General features: G+C 38.6%; 1 long non-coding RNA gene across 1 annotated transcript in view; it reads right to left on the bottom strand.

The window, feature by feature from the left end:
* LOC116217089 overlaps nucleotides 1–13,750 on the bottom strand; it is a 95,824-nt gene extending 82,074 nt beyond the window's left edge. The window contains exon 1 of the long non-coding RNA XR_004161044.1: nucleotides 13,628–13,750. This is a non-coding gene — a long non-coding RNA (uncharacterized LOC116217089). The remainder of the gene's footprint in view (nucleotides 1–13,627) is intronic.
* Nucleotides 13,751–20,153: the final 6,403 nt, after the last annotated feature.

The raw sequence follows: 20,153 nt of genomic DNA, 5'->3' as shown, positions 1-20,153 counted from the left end.
GACAGGAAGACACTTTTGTTGCCAGAACTGTTTGCTACTGAAACGCAACTGGCAGAAAATGATGGATTTGGACTGGCTACCTGTCCAATCTCAAATACTCCAATGTTTCCAAGATGCAATTAGCAAAATTTCATTCAAGTCATCAGTTCAACTCCTGTATGCACAGCAATCACTGCATTCAGCTTGCACAAAGAATAATCAGAAAGAACAAACAACACATCAAAAAGCCATTTCTTAAATGTGGCATTTATTTTGTTTAATAGCTACATCATACGCTTTGGGATGACATTCTTCAATTTAGTTATCTTAATTGCATCATGATTGAACCCATTTTATGAAGAGAACAAACTGTAATGATTTTGGCAAAATGGTAGCCTACTGTCAAGTCACACAAAAAAAAGCTTATTAAGTGGCAAAGTAGTGCCTCATGAAATCCTGAGAATTGTTTTCAATCAGCAAGGATTAATTCAGACATCTCCTATGTTGCATTTTCTTTTCCCAGCTCTACAGTACTTTAAATTATTTGTTTTACACACATGTGCAGTTGTTTATCTCAGCTGGCTGTGTAACATTAACATAGCAGATGTATCTTACTACAATGTGTTCCTATTGATGTAAGAGGTAAAAATTTTGAAGTATGATTCTAAAACTTTAACTTTTTTCTACTCTCAATATTGTCTACTTTTAACAAAAACAAGGTGTATGCAGGTTCCAGCTGGATCAACAAAACTCTTGTGACAATCACAGGTCTTTGGACCTGGAAGATGCCTAAGGAGCTTGAATTTTCACTTCAAGTGCATTTGAATGGCCAGATAAAAAATTGCCATGTCTGTTGATATCAAAACCAGTCCATCCCACATTAGAATTAGAATCAAAAATGAGAATTTGATTCTACGTGAGGAAAGCACAGCAGCACTGCTATTAACATTATTAACATTTTGCACTTTAAATAGTTGTCTGTTTAGCATAACTTTTTTACCTACACACAGTATTACTGTAAAGCAAATATTTCTAATACAAATGAAACTGATATACTTTTGGAACCAACTTCTGCTTAAGAGCCTCAACCATTATTCACTCCACATCATTCTAGTGCATGAAGAGGCCTGTATTCATACTGCCAAACTCTTCTGTTATTAAAGATGAGTTGCTCTTTCACTGCTTCCTTTTGGAAACAGCACCTACCTGTGCTATGCCCTGAACACTGCTATCAGTTGGGTGAGTGCCAGCTGGCAAACATAGCAGCAAGCACACTTAACACCTCAGCAGCACGGGCTAGCTACCCCATGTCAGTGCTTCAACCTCTCTCACCACAAGCACAGCGATAAATTAGTACGTTCCTTCAGACAAATGCCAATGAGCACTTAGCATAGCAATCCTGACCTCATCACCACACTAGAAGCCTTATAAGGAAAAAGCTTTTACACTACAAAACCACATTTTAAAACCTGACCACATCACAGGTTTTCCCTTACAAGTGACTGATTCACACAGGGCAACAAAACACTCCTGAAAACAGTTCTCTGATAAACAAGAGCAAATCTGAAAGTGTTAGAATTATCTTCAAAGAGGCTTTCTCAATCCAGGCAATACTTCTTAAGAATGAGTTTAATGAATTTTGAACATATGACTAATGACTGAAAACAAGAAACAATAGCAAAAGATATTCAGATACTCATTCAAATCAGACTAAATAAGTAGCAGATCATAATGAATAATGCAGAAGATCTGAAAGTGGATATAACATCGACACAAATACGCGAAAGAAACCAAACCAGAGAGTAACAGGAAACAAATTACTCTGCACATTTCACACACAGCTGCACAATCAGTGACAAAACTAGAAACCTCTGAGTAGGGGATACTGCCACAAAGCTTTTTCAGAGAGAATCCCAACTGGTTGATTTCTCTGCAGCACTTTGGACTTCAGAATTTTAGTTGTAATTTGCATGTTTACTTAGAATTTGCTGTTTTACTTTGTAAGTGTTACCATTTTTCAAACTTTATATAAACCTTTAATTTTGCAATGTTATCATGTTGATTCACTTTGAGAAATATATATTTAGGGTAGAAAAATACTTCAAAGAAATACTTCAGCAGTCTCAGAGTGGCAGTGTTGGAAACAGCTTTGATTCATTTGAAACTAGCTACTATTATTTTCAATAAATAAAGCCTTGGCTATGTTTAGTCCATTCTTCTTTTTCTAAGTTATCTACGTTGAGTGTTATTAATTTGAGTAAAGATTAATTGTGAGCCATGAATATATGTCTGCATGACTTCACACGCCAATGTGTTGATCAAGAATTGATGCTTTTCATTCGATCTCATTTACTATTGTGCAAGTGCTACTGACTTGCCCCTTTGTAGTGTAATTTATAATTCTCAAATCAGAAGGATGAGAAGAAAAAGAGTTTCAAATAAAATACATCCAACCCACATTCCATACATTTGTTTCTCCTTACAGTAATGTTTGAATGGCCATTCTTCAAATAACTTTAAACTCATGCATCCAATGGAAGGAATAGCAGATGTGTTATTCAAGACCAAATCAAACAGCTGTTTAGATTTCAAGTGAACATGAAAAGACTATACTATACTGGTTCAAACCCAGCAGAACAACTCCACCTGTTCTATTTACATATCACATTTTCTCATTTACATAATTTATGGAAACATCTATTCCGGGACTGAAATCTTTCAGACATTTTCTCTATCCAAAAACAAACTCTGTCCCTCAATCCTCCTGTTCACCAACAAGGGCCAAGAAACTACAAACACAAACCAACAGAAAGATACAGCTACTTGGAAATCGTATCCTTAGTACCAACCTCATCTCTGATGATGCCTCTCTGATGCCTGCATCTGACTTGTGCACCAGAAAAATAACAAGACTTTTAAAAACTATATTCTGAGTTAAGACGTAAAATTTTGGCAGAGCCTAAGAATCTCTTGAAACAAGCCAAAATCTCTTCATGAAAAGTTACTCAAAACATACTGCTTTAAAGAGAAAATTAGTGTTGCAGAATACTGTTGAAGATGCCTACTCTTCCTGGCAGTTACTCCTCTTCCCACTGATGTCCCTCTATGTTTTCCATTTATTTATGTGGGTGCAGACTCAGTCTCTTAACATCTTCCATAACCACATGGATTTTTTTTGGTTTTTTTTTTTTTTTTTGCAAGTAGCTTATCCCAGTCAAGAACTTTAAGTGCATCTATCTTCTCAGCTGCCAAAGCAAGAAGAACTCCATCAGTTTATTGATATTTCTCTCATCAATTCTGATTGAAGAAGAGACTCTTTTTGTATCAGTGGCTCTTATTTAAAGATCAAAATCTTATTCAAGCTTGCAAAATGCATATGCAACTAACCAGACCAACAATATCATTTTATTAATACTTAAACTCTGTACTATCTGAACCAATAGTTGTGGTCCAGTCCAAACTCTGCTTTCCAACTATACTATTTGGCACAATGCTGCTCTCAGCCACAAGATGAGGCAAAAACATTTAAGCTCACAAGCCTGAAGGGCTTCCACATACCTATATGCTTTTTTGGTGATGTCAGGTGAACAGCAGGAGGCAGATGTTTCATTTAGAAAGTCCTTCCTTGAAAGACCTGTCGCTAACCCAGAAGGGATTTGCAGACAACCAGAACAGACTGTTTTTGTAACACTGAGGAATGTCATGCTGCACTACAAAAGTTCTATAGCTGTCACTGTGAAGCACTGCTGCTTCATCTTGCTGTGACATTGCTACACTTGATCTCTCACTTGATCTTCCATTCACCTATCTCTTGCCTTTAAGAAGAGTCTCATATGACACCATCACTTCCACTAAAATTCCTGTTGCATATAAGAGTCCTCACAGGTGTAAGCTAAAAGCTAGTAGCCTAAGGCCATGTCAGTGCAAAAGGGATGCGTCTCACTGCAGGTATACTAATGTTGGCACACTGGAACACGAACACGAACACACACACACACACACACACACACACACACGCATCTTCATGAGTTCAACTTTCACCAGCTCGACTTTATCTGGCAGCGCAACAAAAAAACGCATTGTTCTGACAAACAGAACAGGCTTAAGATAATGAGTTTTTAGAGGCTTAGGACTGACTGTCCATCAAGTTTCATAGCCTAACTTAATGTACGCTCTGAATTTTATACGTAAAAGAGGGTTAAATGGAGCCTGCTTCAAGATTTCATTTCCTATTTCCAGTCTCCACAAGGCTTCCTGCCATTATTGATAACATGAGTCATACCAGACTTAGAAAGAACTCTAAGTTAATTTTTAATTTTGCATTGCTGAATTGTTTAGTTAATAGGAACAGATGCTGTTGCATCTCTCTGTACATAATGCTGTTCATGTTTAGAAAGTACAGGCTATGTTTACAGCTTTGCAAGTAACTAAGAATCTTATGCCATGGTTCCCAGCATTATTTTTCTTACTCCATTTTGATCGGCAGAGTCAGATCACAGCAACCTGCAGAACAGTCTCTGTGTTCATGGTTAACTGTTCCTTTGAGGAACATTGATGGCTGAATGACTATTTTCAGGTTTATGGAAGTTAATTTTTCTGCTCCTCCCAAGACCCAAAGTCAGCCTATTAACAACAATGCCAACTCTTGAGAAGCAGATGCTGACAAAACGCAGTTCAGTCCTGCTCTGTCAGATGATGGGACACAGCTAGCAGTTGCTGAAAAAAGATTAGAACACTACCAGAAAGGGAAAAAAAAAAAAAAAAAAAAACATCTAGAGATTTCATTTTAAGAAATGAATACAACAAAAGTTTGGAACAAATTCATAGAGTCAATGACAATGAAAAGCTTATAAGTCATTTAGCTAAGCTTTCCTTCTAAAAATGGAGATATAACTGCTGGGCTTTCTATACTTGGTAAACTGCCTGCCTCTGGTGGAAGTCTCAATCTTTTCCCTGTCAGCAGTAACATTTTTTACTGATTAAAATCAATGCCAACAAGTTTCTCCACAAAATCATATTTTCTACTCTTGTCGGTGAAAGATGTATTCTGCTTTCCCAGTGAGAAAGAACAAAGTTCAGGTTCTCAAGTTCAACCTGGATGTGGCATTGGCATAGCTCACGAAAAAATAAATACTGTCCCTAGACTTTATATATTTATTCTCAAAAGTAGGAAACCGCTGAAAGTACCACCTTACAGATGAACAACGTAATTAGAACTATATGATTTCATGAAGTATATGCAAAATAAGGAATTGAATCCAAATCATCCCTATGAAGCTTGAAGAGAAGAATGTTCCTTACATCACAAAAAGCGTACTTTCCCCATGGTCATTAAGTGTGTGATGAAGTTTGTACCGTTAAAAGAAATGAAGCATACTTTTTCTTCATTCTCATTTCTGAAGCTTATTTAAATTTGTGATCCTAAAGTATAGGGATTATATCTGCAGAAAACACACATGGACCTCAAGTAGTTTGCCGTGGTTTCTCCAATGTCCAGTTTTTACAAGGGAAAAAAGACTAATAATCCTCATGATGTATATAATCAAATACAACCACTGGGTGTCACTAGCATTCCATTACAAAAAAGTCAGCAACTCACTAGCATTTGTCTATATTTAGTCGGAAATATTTCAGTATGATTGGACAATACTCAAGTTCTAAACCTTCATAAAATACCCACGTTTTTAGGACCAGCACTAAATTTAAGCAGAATAACAAATGGGAGCGCAGAATCTCACGAGTTCTGTGTGCTTCTTCCAAGATTCCGTACTATTCCTGACTCAACTCGAACTAAAGAGATTTCAGTTTAGCAAGCAAGAAAATCCTGCCATTGAATAATACATAGATGAAAACAGCTGCTTCTCTGCTGCTATTCAGAGAACAGACAAACATAATTAGTTGATGCCAAACAGAACAAAAAAGTCTGCTCTTAATACTGGGGGGGGGGGGGAAGGAGGACACATCTTTTGTTATCACTGCCATCATTGATATTGAAATCCAGCACTGACAAGAACTTTTCAGTGTCATTTTTATCACTACATAGGTGATCTACAAGTGAGGTGTAAAGACAAGAGATTCTATAAACCTCGCTTTCTGCCACCAGTGAATTATCTTCCCACAAGCAATGCTTACTCTACTTCAGCCTGAAACGAATTAAAAGGATATTCTTTCATCAGAGGGGTGTCAAGTGTTCAGCTGACATTCTTCTAATTACTTCTTAGCAAAAAGCGCACAAACAATCAATTATCTATGACAAAATATACCTTTTTAAAGCATGCAGTTTCCAACAGAGGAAAAGAATATTTCTGTACACAAGATTTCTAGGTGTACTAAAAAGTTCTTTCAGTTTTGTACTGGAAGTATCAGCTATAAAAATATTGCTTTAAATTTTAAACTGCTGAATCAAGTTCACCCTTGCAATTCAAGCACTTTCTTTCCTTATTAGTAATTCTACTTTTTTTTTTATATATATTTTAGTTGGTTAGAAGGAGAGCATTACCCACTTCCTTGATTCTTGAATACTGATTGTTATTCAAAAACAGTAAGGTTTTGGTTTGTTGGTTTTTTGTTTTGTTTTTTTACTTCTCCATAATCTTGCTAGAAAACATTAAGGGTAAGAATACAAAAATGTTATGCTAATAGCATTACACCCCAGTATACAGATTTATATCATCATCAGTGGTTCAACTTCTATCACATTCCAAAGTCAGAATGCTTGACTTAATAAAGGCTTCCCTTTATTACTTCTCATACTTCCCAAAGTATAAATGGCCAACAGAATGACAATTTCCATTTCCTCTACTACTTTGTTATCTAATTTTAATATCAGATGTCATCTGACATGCAATTCTACAGGATCACATATAAAACATATGCATTATCTACATATCTATCACACACGGTATATATATCTATGATAAATACTTATTAGCGCCTCCCTTTCAAGTACTATGCAACTTCAATATTCACCATATTACTCTAAGAAACCTGACAAGACAACATCAACAGAAGCAGCCTGGTCAAAATAAAGCACAGGAAAACTAGCAAAATTATCTTATGATTTTTTCCTATCCTATCCTATTATTAATTAGATATTTTTAAATGTTTTATATTCTTATTAAAAGGAATAAATACATACATATGCATTAAGGTGTTATATCACAGAATCACAGAATTGTAGGGGTTGGAAGGGACCTCTAGAGATCATCGAGACCAACCCCCCTGCCAAAGCAGGTTCCCTACACCAGGTCGCACAGGTAGGCGTCCAGGCGAGACTTGAATATCTCCAGAGAAGGAGACTCCACAACCCTCCCTGGGCAGCCTGTTCCAGTGCTCCGTCACCTCACCGTGAAGAAGTTCTTGTGCACATTGGTGCGAAACTTCCTGTGCTGCAGCCGATGTCCGTTTCCCCTCGTCCTGTCTCCACGTACCACTGAAAAGAGACTGGCCTCACCGCTATGGCCGCCACACCTCAGATATTTATAAACCTGGATCAGGTCCCCTCTCAGTCGTCTTTTCTCAAGGCTAAACAGACCCGGTTCACTCAGCCTTTCTTCATAGGGGAGATGCTCCAGGCCCTTCACCAACTTTGTGGCCCTCCGCTGGACTCTTTCCAAGAGATCCCTGTCTTTTTTGTACTGGGGACCCCAGAACTGGACACAGCACTCCAGATGAGGCCTTACCAGGGCAGAGTAGAGGGGGAGGATCACTTCCCTCCACCTGCTGGACACGCTCTTCTTAATGCACCCCAGAATGCCATTGGCCTTCTTGGCCACGAGGGCACACTGCTGGCTCACGGCCAACCTGTCGTCCACCAGGATGCCCAGGTCCCTCTCTGCAGAGCTCCTCTCCAGCAGCTCATCTCCCAGCCTGTAGTGGTGCATGCAATTATTCCTCCCTAGGTGTAAGACCCTACACTTGCTTTTGTTGAACCTCATCTGGTTTCTTCTTCCAGCCTGTCCAGGTCTCGCTGAATGGCAGCACAGCCTTCAGGCGTGTCAGCCAATCCTCCCAACTTCGTATCATCAGCAAACTTGCTGAGGGTGGCCACTATCCCCTCATCAAGGTCATTGATGAAGATGTTGAACAAGACCGGACCCAGCACAGACCCCTGGGGGACACCACTGGTTACAGGTCTCCAGCCAGACTCTGCACCACCAACGACGACCCTCTGCGCTCTGCCAGTCAGCCAGTTCTCAACCCACCTCACTGTCCAAATATATATATTATATATATAATACATATATTTGAATGACATTTTAATGAGATGGAAAGTGGTTCTTAAATGACACAAGCACACACAGGTCTTCTCAAAGACAGCAGACTAGGACCGATTTCATTAAACAGGGTCCAAAGATTCTCTTTGGCAAAGGCCCCTTCTAATTACACTTTTCATGATCGCAGTATGAAAAAAGATTTGTGATTAGAAAAATGGTTTTATAACCAAAGATTCTCTGATGTCTGTCAACCCCACAACAAACACACATTTCTGGAAATTCAAAGCAAATTTAAAAGTCTGATTTGCACTAAAAGACAAAGCTGAAGATCTTATCTCTCTTTTGAGACTAAGAAAGTATTTGTCCACAATCCAGGACAAGTTATAGTTACAGGAGGTATTATTCCTAAAAGGTGTTTTTTGACTATGTACATTGGGTATTCCATACTTTTTGTTATCATTCACTTTTCCTGAGAGAAAAGGGAGCTGATTTGGGACCATCCATGTCCCTGGAGATATTTTCTTTAGTTTATAAAATCTTATTAAAATGTCTGAAAGGCTTCTGTTGTCTCTCTCTAGACATCCATTCTGCCAGTATGAGTTCTTCCTGGAACATAAAGTGTTGTGTGATGTGGCCTTTGAGGATGCTTAGTCATTTTTCCAAAGCAGCTAAGAGTTTTCCTCTGGCAATTATTCTAATCTATTTCATAGGATTGCTACTCACTAATTACAAGCAAAGAGGGACAGATTCACGCTTTGGGACAATAAACTGGAAACCAAACAAAAACGTTTAAGAGCAACATAGCAGAGAATGAGGTTATACAAATGAGTATTTATTCGGCTAGCGTAAATCACCTGAAAATAACTTTGCAGAAAATGCTTTTTCCCAAAAATATTACATACAGATAAGAATGCAGCACTGTTCCCAGCCTCCTTCCCTTCTGTTTGATTCTTCCACTAAATATCCTATCTCTGTGCTGATCTTCCTGCTGTGCATCCCAGAAACTGGAGGAGAAAACTTAAGAGGATTGAAAATTAATTTTCTCCCTTGATCAAGTTAGGGTAAGCACAAGATAAAGGAAAATTTTGTGAATCATTCTGATATTTTTGAGTAGGTGCTTCTGTTTTTTCAAAATAGCAAATTTAAGGTCTACTGAACTCCAAAATGAACCTAAAGGCAAAAAAAGAAATTACAACTGCACCTCATTGGTGAAAGTAACTAGGCTGAAAAGTCCCTTTATGTCCAGAGTCACATCTGGTGAAACCAATAGTAGATTCTACTGCTGACAGGACCAACAACTCTAAAGCACATCAGTTGCCATGACAAACATTTTATCAAATGAGTCACAGAACTTTCTCATAGCTAACGCCATCTGGCAGAGTTCTGAAGTGCTAGCATTGGTATTGCCTAAAGGATGCAACTCTTTCTATGTATAGTAGCACGGATGATTTCCCCACCTATCACATCCACGGAACAACAAGCAGGTTTTGACACATGGACAAACAATATTCAAAAGGTACTTAAATGTTTTTACTGCTTTTTCTGCACTAAATATGTTGTTCTCCAAATTTAAAATAAATAAATATTAAAAAAAAAATCTCACTGGCTGTGCTGGCTTGTCATTTTATCTCCCACTCCCATCTGTTCAGTTGCTCTCAGCTGGAAACAAGAGAAAAAGTCAGCAACATTTAACTGCTGTTTTCTGAAAGATGAACCAGTAAACAAACCAAAGTTTAGAAAAAGATCCATATTATAGACTTCTTTTTTTAATGCACTGGCAACTTTTTGTATACTGTATATATTTATTTTACTGTGAAAAAAATACAAATTATATAGTCAGGTCAGCCGAACTACAAAGCAACTATACAAAAGTGCAGTTACCAGAATAACTTCTACATTTAAACTCTACAGAACAAAATACATAAATCCTGTCACTTGTCTTCCCCCTTAGAGAAATAGTCACTTTCAGTTTCTACATTTGGAATTCTTTACATTGTTAGGACAACGCACAGATGGAGACTTCACAATGGTGCTAAGCACCCAAGCATCAAATTTTAAGCTGTATAAACCATAGTAAATGACAGTACAGCTAGACTGCAAAGAAGCTCTCTACTGCATTTCTTAATCATGGCAGGAGCAAATAATCAAGCCAATTGTAACATGCAGCCATCTCTCCTAGGCAGCTCTCCTTTCCTTTCCAAAGTTTGTATTTTTTTATTTCTTTCTTTTTCCCATTTTGAGGACAGATAAATAATGGGAATAATTAATCTTTGTGCTGGCACTGAGCCCACTTCAAGAAACAAATGGCAAGCACTTGGCTGCTCTTGAGCCTGCCAAGATTACTTTGGATCTTTGACACAAAGCAGAACCAATCCAAAGCTGATCTAACCCACTACTTGCAGCACCCCAGCACAACTCTGCTGTTGCTATTGGCACATAGCTGGGAACAAGAAATTCAGCCTGGATATCTCCTGGTCTAGAGATCCCCAACGAGGAGAGGCAGAATGTAAGAGACTGCAGCTACTGTTCCCATCACTATCCAATCCCAAGTACCTATCAGCAAAAGTGACAGATTATTCAGCCAAGTGAAAGCTGGTGACACTGGAACAGGTTAACATGTCACAATGAGGTGTTGGGACAGAAAACTGAAGAGCATTTGAACGTCAGAATACAGTTTATAGACACGATACATTCTACTTCAGATCTCCCAGTAAGGTTCAGTACTGTGGCACAGCTGCCCAAAGTGCTATTTCCAGATGGGAAAACAGCTATTCATGATGCTGAATATGCGGCCCTACTCACACATGCTATTACATTGCTGGTCCCCTGAGTAAAAACTTGTATTTAAGACCAGCTGACCTTAACATTTACTATCAGATACCAAAGGCTGGCAACCTGAGGCCTATACAGATGGGCCACTGCCCAGCTTTTGTTGGCTATAAAACTATAACAGTCAGTGTTAAAATAAAACTGTTTTGAATAGGTTATTTGGCCAAGAATTATGGCAAATGCCATCAATAACAAATACAGCAGCAATGGCAATTATTTTAATTGATCTGCTGAACTCTGAAAATCAAAATATAGACACTCTGAGAACTATAACCGCAAGGTCATCATGAAATCAATCCTTCTGGGTTCAATTATTATAAGTCAGATATAAAAAAATACCATATGATCCTAATTACAGATTGTTTGTCCTACTACATTAATTATTGGGTTTCTATATTTGCCAGAATAGCAAATCAAAGAAAGACAATGTTGATCAGATACAGGGGAAAATAATGTTTACAAATTTAAGTAAAGGAGCCTTATGTTTATAACACCCATGGAAATTTCAGAATATTAAAAACAGAGGCTTGACTTGGATTTCAGAAGAAATAAATATCCATGGAGAGGAAAAAAAAAGCAAATTTTGCCACAAGTTTAACATACGGAAAATTATACAATTTTCTGCTCCTCTTAACGCAGCAAACCTTTGTGAACAGATGGTAGCAGATCTGTGTGATGCAGTGGGCAGCATTTCCACATCACGCTGCTGGCAAATATCACTAACATTTAACTCATTTATTCCTGTGCACACCCCACGTGTGTTTGCTGCTCTGATAGAGGTGTATGGCACATATCACACAAGCCAATGGAAAGAGCGCTCACTACTAGCTTCTTGTATTGCACAAAGAACAGCTGAACAGCTCGTTTCCTCACCGCTCCTCCACAATGACAAAATTACTATTTTCCTCTAATTCTCAGGCAAAAGCAGATAACACCAATTCACCCCTTCTAATTTAACCAAAAGAAGTCATAACAGGTTAAAAAAACAGCCACCACATTCATGTGGTAGTATTAGAAGGCTTCTACTGAGGCATAAGCTGTTACTTAACCAGTGAATAAAATGAAGCCTGCCACCTTCTTAGTCACCTTTTATTGCCCTTTCATGTTCCACGTGACATCAGCACTCTTTTTAGTGCTGCCTCTTGCCTTCTCTATCCAAAGGTAACAACATCAGTTTTCTCCTGTGCCAAATGAGACAGGACTTACCATCAGTGGAAGCCTAATTAAAGTTCTTGTCTCTACCCTGCCATAAGTTCCCTAATATTCTTAAGGGACTTTTAATTTGATTAAACTGACAAGGAATTCAAGATCGTGGTGAAATGGAGGAGGAAAAAAGGGACAGGAAAGCAGAAAACACAGCAGAAGGGGGTAGAACAAGCTAATAAAAAGCAAAACCCCAAAGACACACATAAATTAAAGAAAACTTGAAACACTCATCCCATTGTGTCACCACTCAAAACTATTGGTTTGGTTAGGCCCAAGTTTCATCTTTTATCTCAGGTGGATTTAAGGTGTGTGACTGGATAGCCAGAGCGTACTTCCAGAAAACACTTTGCACAGTATGATTTATCATGGCTAACATTCAGTTCGTTTCTCTTATCTTATTTGTGGTTGTAGGAACCAAGTTGATGTTTTTCATATGCATACATCTTTATTACCATCTCACAATTGTCTGAAAGATCAGAATATACAGTTCATGCTCCAAAATAGTCATAGAAATTCTCAACTCTATATAAGGATTCAAACAAGTTTCATTTTAACATTTTTCTCCAGCATTGTGCAGATCAGTTTGATGACTTGAACAAAATCCACAGGTTCTTTACCTGTATGTTGACTTGACAGTCCTTAAGCATGCCTGCCCTGTGAATCTCCACAGTTAAAAAACCTATGCAGACATTACATACACAAGACAGAAGGCGCATGGAACTGAGCTGTTACATCTATAATCTCCTGGGAACTGTATTTAGCTTATTATCATCAGTAAATTGCTTTTTATTATTTCCTACAAATAATATAATTCCAACAGAAGAACAACAGCCACCAGTTTAAAACTCAAGTCTGTGGAGATAGATCACACACACCAACCTTGAACTTTCCTCTAAGAAATCTTATATGATGCAAGATTTATTTTAGCAATTGAATACAGAACTAGCACTTTTCTCTTCAGGTATGTGCCTTAGATGCCAAGGCACATAGCTCATTTGCAAACATGTAGAACACATACCTCAAGTATTAATAAAGTTCTCTATGTATTACTGAAAAAAAAAAAAAAACTGCAAACGTTCTTCTATGGAAAGAAAACTATGAACAGGTGTTAAACCAAGCAATCTCTGCTGAACTGTACTGCAGTTATGATTCACTAACTCCCACAGCCACAGAAAGAGAAATTTCTGCCTTCCTGAAAGAGAGATTTGGATAGCAACAAAATACCCTACAACTAAACAGGGTCAGGCAGAAAGCGCAGACAGAGAACTTGGTTGTATGGTGTAACATGATAGTAAGCACAACAATGACAGCAGACTAGCAGGACCCCAGGTTACAAGTAAGGATTTGCTCAAACACAACAGCAGCAGGCACAGAAATAGGGAAAAGCAACTGCTTACCTTCAGAAGGCCTAGTGGTACACAGAGATCCCCAGCAAGATGGCCTTGCTTTGACTGCGAACCCTTACAAGAAGTCTGGAAAGGGATGGATCCTGGCTCCTCCCCCTCTGGTCACTCAGGTGTATTGCATTGCATTTCATTGCATGCACCTGAGCTCCCCAGGGCTGGCCCTGCCTTCCCACCAGGTGCTCAATCACTGCTTCAAGCCATGACTTAGCATTTCAGCTGCACATGGCTTTTTAGTACTTAGAAAGCAACAAATCATAGAAAAAATACAAGACAAAATACTAACTTCAACTGCAAGCTCCATAGTATATATAGTAAAGATATGTGTTCACTGTGATTAAAGAGCAAAGAAAGTCAGAATCCCCATTAATTTTTCTGTTTGAATCTCTAAGGGCTCAAAGTAAACTATTCACTTGCAATTTTAGCTACTGGCACTTATACAGAAGAAAAAAAAAAAAACATCTAGAAGTTCCAGCTATCAGAAATCAATGGATCAGAATCAAGCTCGTACTTAACAGTTATTCCCTGTCCTAGTAAGTCAATTTGCACTTGACAATGGACACAGGATTCTCTGCAACTAAAATGTTCTTTATTCTAAGTAAAATAAAATCGTTAAGAAGACACCAGTAACTCAGATTTAATTCACTGAAAGATTGTTCAACAGCCTTACTGTTGCTTTCCACCTCCGGAAGTGCACTTCACTAAGAACGTTTTAGAATGGATAAGAACAACTGAATAATATTTAGTGCAACTGATTCCAATGAATTTAGTTTGCACTTAGATAAGCAGAACAGTTGTTTGCCTCTTCTGAACAGAAAGCAGATAGATTGGAGGTGTCTGGGGGAAGACAAGAGAGGGGTGGGGGAAAGCAGCCTTAAAAATAATTTTCAACTTCTCTTTTCTCAGGAAATTTCAACTTTTCAACTTTTTACTCTGATTGATAGAGGGGAGAACAGACTGTTGTACTGTTCTTGTTATTACTAAATACATGCTCAATTCTATGTTACTGTCTTTTAAAAAGTTAATTAGACAAAAGAAACTCCCTCAAGTTTCAAATACAAATTTCATCCAGAGATGCCTCAGAGTTATGTTAGTAGGAAAGAATATTGATTTACTTCATTTTAAATGATTCATAACTGTCCTAGCAGGCTCACTGGGAATGCATGAAGCTAACAAAATACTTGTGATCTCAAAATTACCCACAGCAAACACATTTGTATTGCCTAAGCCACACCCTATATGTATACACATACATATATACACACATACATATATATAGGCACATCGCACTGTACTCTACACAAGAAAATGCCACTGAGTTAATTAGCAATGGTTTAGAACTTCAGCATCAACAAGATCACACCATTTATGCTACTAACTTAAGTACTGAAAAGTTAATGGTTAAACTCTCAACGAATTACCAAACCAAATTAAACCCGAGCAACTTGCATACAGATCAATTACATTGACCCATGACTTGTTGCACCATGAACTAGTTCACGTATCAGTTTGCACATCTCTTTTCATGGTGTATTTCCTGTATAGTCAAGACACTAGTAAATTCTTCTAGAGCAGTTTGAAAAAGCTAGTTAGGTACTCTATATGTTGTAGAGTTGTTCCTCATATACACTCGGTTGAGCACATGAAGAACAAAAATTAAACTATATGCAACTTTCCCTCACTCAATGCTAACATGACTGCATCTAGAAAGACGGTATGAAATGTTTACATATTGAAAGCATAGAAGATGTTCATAATGGCTTTCAACAGCTAAATACGTAAATTTCATGTTTTATATTCATCTGCAGTTCAAAGCAACAACTATAATGTTAAGAGCTTGGTTGTTTTTGCTCGCAGCTTAGAAACTTGTATCACAATAATTTGAAATGTAGATAAAGTTACAGTAGGCTCAAGGTCTTACCAGAAGCCATTGAGTCCTAAGAATCTGTTGTTTTAAGATACACTCAGATACGTGTAGAAAATGAACTGGGCAGAATGACACTGCAAACAAATATTAGATTTTTAAATTACTTTAAAAACCATAGATAAGCATTGGCAAAATTCAAGAAGGGTACCAAGAAGAAATCAAGTCAAATCCAAATAGGAAAAAGAGTTAATCCCTTATAGAATCTTATAGTTATTGGATAAATAACAGTTTTCTTGTAAAGTAAGGATGTATTAGTGACAACAAACACCAAATTTAAGAAATACACAGAAATGTGAAAGTACAAAGCATCATTCTGCCATCTGATGAAAAATATTTACATTAAAACAGTTCCTCCTACTGTACATTAATATTTAGACTCACAGGAAATGATTCCAAACATCCACTAAAGATTTCTCTAAATTCCTCTATCGCAGAAGCACTTAGGAGAGAGCACAAAGAACAAACTCAGCCAATGGGACGAGTTAATCTCATATCATTAATATTCAATGTCAAGCTGCATATCACTGCTCCGACTAGTTCACATTAACACTGTCTCTGTTTTCTTAGCATTTAGCTATAAAAAATAAATAAATAAACTCAACTATTTCTTGGAAAAATCCAATGCTATCCAACTGTCCTCCGAAATTCCACACATCTGGAGCTGGCATCATGATTACACAGACTGGGAAGACAAGCCATGAGCCTTCTGGAGGGTATTAAGGGAGAGAACTCCTAGAGATCACCTGCCTGTGACATGGAAAGAGTCAGCACCTTTAAATAAGTACCTCAAAGCCTCTGTGCTCTTTCAAATATGCAACCTTCTCCCTACCCCGTAACTCAATTGGACTACACTTTTTTAATCACCAGTTCTTTCCCTCCATGAGTTTCTTGTTGTGGTTGAAAGAATTCCTGAAAAATTACAATTTTGGTGCAGTTTTTTGTGCAATTAATTTTTATTTCACTCAGTTTCGTTCTTTAAAATGAAGGTTGGTGAATACAGGAAAGAAGTGGCCCACACTGGGAGACACGTTTAGACATCCATCTACTGCAGAAAGCATTCGACACTTCTGCACCCTGGAGGAAGGCTTTTCATTTCCAGAAATATAATCTTTTAAAAGCAACCAAGTAAACAACTGTGCTGTAACTGGGTGTTTTTGGGAGTATTAAAGTGACCATCCTTCATGGACTTGTGTCTTCTACAAAAACACACAGTGAGCAACAGTTCACAAATAAAGATATGTAAGGAGGACAATCTTGTTCTATCCTTAATAACAATGAAACAGCAACAAAAGCACATTCCAGTTTAGAAATTAATAGCAAGTGTTACATATTGTGGGTTGAAGTGCATGATTTTCTCCAAGTGAAGTTAATAGCTGAATTTTAGTTCTGGAGAAAAAAAGACAAGTAGTTTTTCTTCAGGGGAAAGGACCATTTTTTCAAGAGCACTGAGAAGGCTTGAGGCAGTCATCACAAATCATGATGAAAACATTCACAGAATCATAAAAACACAGTGCTGAAATGTTCTCTTCTGAACAGGTAGAGGCCTTCAGCAGCACAGAAAACTGACAGAGTAGTGCAAATAGGGTGTGTTCTTCACATTTTAAGATACCAAGGCTATCATGCAGCATTTCACCTTTGAAATAAAAGCAATCCAGCTGAGCTATTTACCTTGCATAATCTCTTCACATACTTGTTGGTTTTTTTTTTTCCTCACTAGGCTGTGCTTAGCACATTCCTTTCACATGTCCTTTAGGATTTCTTCCTGCACAAATTCCACAGTAGCCTTTTGAACCACTTTTAACCTTTCTGTGAGACACATCACCTTTTGAAGAAAGGTGGATTATTCTCATTCTACTGCTACGCACAGTGAGCAAACCCAGGAGAAAAGCTTTCTGATGGTTTGGTTTACTCAGTTCTGTTTTGTTTTTTAAATAACCATGGTTTCTTTATCTAAACATATATCCTTCTGATTATTTATATACCATCTTCTTTTGCTAAGTGAAAATATCCCTTCCTACAACAAATGGAAATAAGTTACTTCTCCACAGCATCTGTGCAGTTCTGTTCCTGTTTTCTAAATTTGAATCTTTCATTCACCTCCCTCTCACTCTATTTGGAAAAGCAGAAAGGAAGCTGAAAATCCCAACATTTGAATACGTAGACTTTTCTTTTTCCTGTGCAGTTTGGAAAAGCAGAAAACAAATAAACAGTCATCCTCAGATTGCATCTTCAGATACTATGCAAATGGAGTCTTGGAAGGTCATCTAATCCATCTTGCTAGATGTAACCAGGAGCTAAATTACCCTTCACATTTCTAATGCATGCTTTGATCTCCACCTAAGATGCTGCTCCAACTGAGGAGTATTAGCAGGTATTAAATGGACTTCTGGTACACTTCTGCTCTCCTGCAGTAATACGGCCTCACCTCCCACAACTCCAATAAATTGCAGACAAAACAGGGAACTCTTGGGGAAGCAGCTTACAGCAGAAATACTGCAGACACCTTTCTCTGTAACTCTAAGAAAAAGTAATTGAACAAGGCAACAAGCTAATCAGAAGAAAAGAAGAAGAAAAAAAAATCCTATATGTTCTTTTTTTAAAGAAAAAAAATATATTTTTATTTCTCAGCTGGAAGGAGTAGGAGGGAACAGAAAAAAGGCTGCTTAATGCTCTGGAGCAGAGATCACTGCTATATGCATTGGAAACTACTCCAACATGATGGATTCAAGTCATGAATAAGGATGAATCAACAAAGGTAAATAAAATTTGATTTGTCAGCAAAACTCAAATGAAAACACTTGTTCTCAGAAAGAATGTGAAGGCCTTATCTGCAGGTACTAGCAGAACAATTCTTGCTCAAGGGTCTGTGTACAGAGCTGACCATATCTATAGGTTTCCACAACCACAAATACAGTACTTTACTAGAAAAACCTTAATCTGGTGTTATTCCCACTTTAAAGAGGAATCTTTAAGATTCGGAGTAACATATATTATCTGTCCCAAAACAAACAAAGTCCCACTGAAATTAGAGAACCACGTAAGTAAAACACTAAAAAGTTTCTCAACAACCCAAGCAAGATAGAAGTCTTTCTCACATTTGGCATGGCTAAAAGTTACTTGCACTGTTAGTCTGATTTGGTAGCAAAAGACTGGGCTGAAAACCAAAGCTCTCACCAATTTTATCTGTCACCTAGGAAGACTGAGGTGATCCTGCAGGTACTGTGCTTTCCCTTAAGATTCTATGCCAGCAAAAATCAGATGGGGTTCCTACACACAGGAGAGGACAAGCTTTCCTTAAGATTACACTGTTCTCCCATACAATTTAATATCAGTTAGTAGAAGTAGCCATATCTGCTCAAAAGCTACATATTTTTTCCACTATTAGTTGGATTGTGTTCCGTCAGTTTCCAAAAATACACTGGTTTTTCCTCTAAGTCCTGCTGCATTCATCTGAAATATCTTACCAAAATAAAAATCAGTTGTAAGTTAGTACACATTTTATGTAGAAGATCAATCAGAAACACTATGGAATAGTGTCAGTGGAAGCATTCCATAGTAGTTGCATACATAACCTGTGAAGATTAAAATGGCTTTTTTCCTTTTCATCCCAGTTTGGGACACCACTCCGTTTGAATAGGGATTGCCATTAACTGGCATGGGAATAGATCTAATCTTATGCTTATTTTCCACTGAAAGATAACTTGATAGAATCAGAGAATGGTAGGATAAGACCTCCAAGCCCATCTAGTCCACTTATCACCAGTACTTCTTTACTAAACCACATCCCTCAGTACAACATCTAAACATGTAATGAACACCTCCAGGGACAGTGATGCCACCACCTGATGTTCCAGCACCTGACCACTCATTACCCCTACATTCAACACAAGCTCGCTTCCTCAGTAAAAGACATGATTTCAAGATGCAGTATAGGGCAAGATGAACCACGCAGTCCTCACTAAGGCAAAACCGCCATCGGCTGAGAGACCGAGCTCTGTGCCTCCAGTCACTACCAGCACAACTGCGGTGGAACCGTACCGGCAGGGTGCCAAACACTGCAGGATGTCCCTTACACGATAAGGCAGTGCATACAGAGTACTTTTATTCCCATCAGAGCTTGGAGCCCCTCCCAACCAAGCTCAGCTCTCAGCCTTTTGCACACCTCTGAGACAAGCACGTTGACCGCCTGCTTCCAGCGTCGTGCGGCTCTGACGAACGCAGCCGCGGTATTCTTAGCGAGGTTGCAGCTACGTTTACAAAGCAATGCAGCTGCCCACACACCTCGTGTAGTTGTTACAGTATCGAGCAGCGTTCTCACCGCGACAAGTGGACGTTCGCGAGTCGGGAACACCCGCTTCTCGCTTGCACAAAGCGGTCCTCCTGGCTCACGGACGGAGCGAGGAGTTTCCCTCGCACTTCCCGCCGCCGAGGCGGCACTCTGCAGAGCAGCCCCGCTCTCTTTCCCTCCCGCCCCCGCGATGCGCTCTGCTGCGGTCTCACCCGAAGGCAGCAGCGGAGCGCGCCGCACCCAGCGCTCTCCGCTCCCAACCCGCTCTACATTCAGGTGCTCCGCGCGACGGTGCGCGCGCCTCC

This window comes from Meleagris gallopavo, chromosome 12, assembly GCF_000146605.3.
Source record: "Meleagris gallopavo isolate NT-WF06-2002-E0010 breed Aviagen turkey brand Nicholas breeding stock chromosome 12, Turkey_5.1, whole genome shotgun sequence".
Lineage (NCBI taxonomy): Eukaryota > Metazoa > Chordata > Aves > Galliformes > Phasianidae > Meleagris > Meleagris gallopavo.
This window is presented reverse-complemented; position numbering and strand designations above follow the sequence as displayed.